This window comes from Pseudorasbora parva, chromosome 10 (genome assembly GCF_024679245.1).
Source record: "Pseudorasbora parva isolate DD20220531a chromosome 10, ASM2467924v1, whole genome shotgun sequence".
Taxonomy (NCBI): Eukaryota; Metazoa; Chordata; class Actinopteri; order Cypriniformes; family Gobionidae; genus Pseudorasbora; species Pseudorasbora parva.
This window is the reverse complement of record NC_090181.1, coordinates 30,493,963-30,498,524: the sequence shown is the minus strand read 5'-3', so window position 1 is coordinate 30,498,524 and position 4,562 is coordinate 30,493,963. Positions and strand designations below refer to the sequence as shown.

General features: G+C 36.7%; 1 long non-coding RNA gene across 1 annotated transcript; it reads right to left on the bottom strand.

Moving 5' to 3' along the window:
- Positions 1–475: 475 nt before the first annotated feature.
- On the bottom strand, positions 476–1,940 carry LOC137090699 (uncharacterized). The gene is made up of 3 exons (XR_010907946.1): positions 1,512–1,940; positions 707–1,020; positions 476–551 (listed from the first exon to the last, which is right to left on the bottom strand). It is a non-coding gene; the product is annotated as an uncharacterized lncRNA (long non-coding RNA).
- Between the last annotated feature and the right edge of the window lie 2,622 nt (positions 1,941–4,562).

The window sequence follows — 4,562 nt, the reverse complement described above, 5'->3', positions numbered from 1 at the left end:
CTGAAGAACTCCAAAGGCACACAAAATTGTTTGTCACCAACTATTTTCAAGTTGTTTGGAAAGTGCTGTTTATGTCAATGTCCGAGAAGCTCTCCATCAGTAGGAAACTGGTGCACCATCTCTCCGCAGTAGATGTGAATGGACATGTTCCAAAGAGGCAGGAAAGCAAAAAAATATACCTTGAGGAAAGAAAAAGAAAACGCAAAGAAAAAACTTGTTTATACAACAGATCTATCCATTATTATAATTGGCTCAATTAAATTAAAACGATAGATGTACAGTTGTGCTCCAAAGTTTATATTCACACAGCAGTATCTGTATGAAAAAAAGAAGAAAAAAAAGAAATAGCCATAAGAGGGATCATAAAAATGAGCATGTTGTCTCTTTTTTATCTAGTACTGCCCTGATGAAGCAGTTTATTCTGCATGGTGTGTGTAAGCTTTTGACCACAACTGCATCCCCTATGTGATGAATTTCAGTCGTCAGGGTAGAATGATTGGAGAGGTTCCTTCACGTATCCCACTGAGCACATCATCTTCACTGACACTGGACTTTAAAAATAGAGAACATTTTAATAATGGTTTTTATTCCTACTTTACAGGGAATTAAACATAACTTAAATATAGATAAATAACCCAAGACCAATGTAAATTGAGAAAAGTATTCTTGCATTTTTCCTCATCTTGCCTTGCAAGTTTCAGCTTACCTTGCACCATCTCCATGAAGGATGTTCCTGTATTTACCACGCCTGGCACAGCAATGCTGCGGCTCCATTCCTTTGGGTGTGTGGCCTGTAAAATATATAATGATTAGGGGATCTGGAAATGCACAAGTGGGAATGTATTACTTACAAATGGACAAGATGCAAAGCATTTAAAAGCTAAAGACTTGATAGCAATGTTTTAGCTTGTGTCATGGCTGGGCATAAATTCATAATTAACATTAACTTGACCTCATCAAGATGGCTCTGTGATTCCACACAGCTTGCACTGGATCTCCAATAACACATCTGTATTGATCCTACAAAATAAAAAAAATAAAATAAAATAAGCACAAAATATTAAAAACACAAATAGTACTTTAACATCTTACTCTCCAAATGCAAAAAGAAAAGAACATATTAAAATCATTATTTCATTACTGGATGTTGTTATACGTTAAGTTAATATATGGAATAAATGTATATAACGTTAAATGTCTTCTGTCCATTTAAAAAGTAGGAGTTCGATTCAAATATTGTATGTACAGCAGGCAAATTCATTGAACATGCCCACACCGGCGATCACATTCCGATTTAAGAAATTATTATAATGCAATCTTAGATAACAAGTTACATGAATATGAATACTACAATAAATACATAGGAAACATGATTAACGTTAATTCACCTCCCGAGTCCATAGTGCGTCTATCCTATCTGCGATTAAACTAAATAACTACACCATAATAGAGAGCTACCATGTTACGGTGAAAATGTAAAATCAAGAGAGCTTATATCAAGATATACTTACTTGACTCGTTATTTGTAGCATATAACGTCTCATTTCATCTGTAATGATCCAAACGGTTCGCCCCTCTGTTGTCTGCTCTCTTCAGCTTCATTTCCCTCACGCATCGCGATGACGCAATCATGGCGAACCGCGCATTTTTCAAAATCATGACGTAGTATTTTTGGCGCATGCGCATTGAAATATTAAGTATAAATATAAAATAAGATATTTCGTGCATTAAATGTTGATTATAAATCACTTATTAATTATCCATTTCTGTTCAGGTTGTTCTAACACACTGTGTAGTTGGACTGTATTTCAGAGAACTTGACTCATTCACCTAACTAAAAGTCAATCATGTTTAGAGTCTGATTAAAATTAAATGTAGCCTATTTTAACTGAATTTTAATGCAAATTAATTTGGTTTAGATTTGTTCAACTTTTTCTTGCAATTAATGCAATTAAATGTGTGTTTAATCGCCATACAACAACATAATATTGAAAGTATTCTGTACACAGATGTAAAGTAGCCTACAGTACATTAGACAACTCCTCTCATAAAGATTGACAATGTCAAATTATGTAGAAAACTGACACTTGTAGTTGAGTTCATAGGAGCTAGTTATAACATTTCAACAGTATGTTGTACTGGAGTGTAAGCGAGTGAAATTTTGAAGAAAAATACATTAACCAATGTAAATTTGGACAACTAATTTTTTTTTAAAAAAGCATTTATTTTCCATGTGCTTTGTCATTAGTAAAATAAGTGTACTTTATGAAACAAACTCATAATTAAAATGGTTTAAGTAAATTTAGGTGTAGACATTATTACAAGGTGCATTTTTAAAAAGCGCACTTAAGTGTGTTTATAAATATTGTCATACAAGTGTACTTTCTTTAAGTGAAAATTAACTAGATATTATTACAAAGCGCACTTATTAAAAGTGCACTAAAGTGGGTTTATAAATATTGTCATGAAAGTGTACTTTTTAAAAGTACAAATTAATTATATATTATTACAAAGTGCACTTATTAAAAGTGTACTAAAGTGTGTTTATAAATATTGTCATGAAAGTGTACTTTTTTAAAGTACAAATTAATTATATATTATTACAAAGCGCACTTATTATAAGTGTACTAAAGTGTGTTTATAAATATTGTCATGAAAGTGTACTTTTTTAAAGTACAAATTAATTATATATTATTACAAAGCGCACTTATTATAAGTGTACTAAAGTGTGTTTATAAATATTGTCATGAAAGTGTACTTTTTTAAAGTACAAATTAATTAGATATTATTACAAAGTACACTTATTATAAGTGTACTAAAGTGTGTTTATAAATATCGTCATGAAAGTGTACTTTTTTAAAGTACAAATTAATTATATATTATTACAAAGTACACTTATTATAAGTGTACTAAAGTGTGTTTAGAAATATTGTCATGAAAGTGTACTTTTTAAAAATACAAATTAATTAGATATTATTACAAAGTGAATTTTAAAAAAGTGTACTTAAGTGTGTTTAGAAATATTGTCATTAAAGTGTATTCTCTTTAAGTACACTTAAGTGGCACTTAATTTTAATTATATCATATTATCTACAAGTGCAGTTTTTAAAAAATATACTTTAAATATATTAAGTGCACAAAAAATACACTTTCAATACAATTAAGCACACTTCTTTTTCACAAGGGATAGCATCTACAACAAAAACTCACGTACGCAAAATACAGAACACTGGATTCTGATAGCTATGATAACTATGTAACATACCCGCCTGAAGGCACAAATCCGGATGAGAGACGTAGATATGATCCAGGAGTGTGCGCTTTTTGGTCGTTGCTGTGGTGATCAGTAAGGGCTATTCTGTATTGGTCAAGTGCAATTGGAAAAGATGTGTCTTAAGATGTTTTTTAAAAATGGCTACAGACTCGGCAACACGAATTGAGATCGGCAGGTCATTCCACCTCTTTGGGATGGAACCACAATGCGTCGCTCACTCGCAGAACGCAAGCTTCTGGAGGGTGTGTAAGTCTGAGCAAGCGAGTTTAGGTATATTGGTGCAGAGCCAGTGGTTGTTTTGTAGGCGATAACTAGTGCCTTGAATTTGATGCGAGCAGCCATTGGCAACCAGTGCAGTCTGATGAAGACATACAACCCCAAATCAGAAAAAGTTGGGACAGTTTGGAAAACGCAAATAAAAAAAGAAAGTAGTGATTTCTAATTTTACTTTGACTTGTATTTCATTGCAGACAATCCATCCATTCATCATCTTCCGCTTATCCGGGGCCGGGTCGCGGGGGCAACAGTCTAAGCAGAGACACCCAGACTTCCTTCTCTCTGGCCACTTCCTCCAGCTCCTCCGGGGGCACCCCGAGGCGTTCCCAGGCCAGCCTGGAGACATAATCCCTCCAGCGTGTCCTGGGTCTTCCCAGGGGCCTCCTCCCGGTGGGATGTGCCCGGAACACCTCCCTGGGAAGGCGTCCAGGGGGCATCCGAAATAGATGCCCGAGCCACCTCAGCTGGCTCCTCTCAATGTGAAGGAGCAACGGCTCTACTCTGAGCTCCTCCCGAGTGACCGAGCTTCTCACCCTATCTCTAAGGGAGCGCCCAGCCACCCTGCGGAGAAAGCTCATTTCAGCCGCCTGTTTCCGGGATCTTGTCCTTTCGGTCATGACCCACAGCTCATGACCATAGGTGAGAGTAGGAACGTAGATTGACCGGTAAATCGAGAGCTTTGCCTTACGGCTCAGCTCCTTCTTCACCACAACAGACCGGTACATCGCCCGCATTACTGCAGATGATGCACCGATCCGTCTGTCAATCTCCCGTTCCATCCTTCCCTCACTCGTGAACAAGACCCCAAGATAATTAAACTCCTCCACTTGAGGCAAGAACTCTCCACCAACCTGAAGTGAGCAAGCTACCCTTTTCCGACTGAGAACCATGGCCTCGGACTTGGAGGTGCTGATTCTCATCCCCGCCGCTTCACACTCGGCTGCAAACCATCCCAGTGCATGTTGAAGGTCCCGGTCTGAGGTTGCCAACACGACAACATCATCTGCAAAGA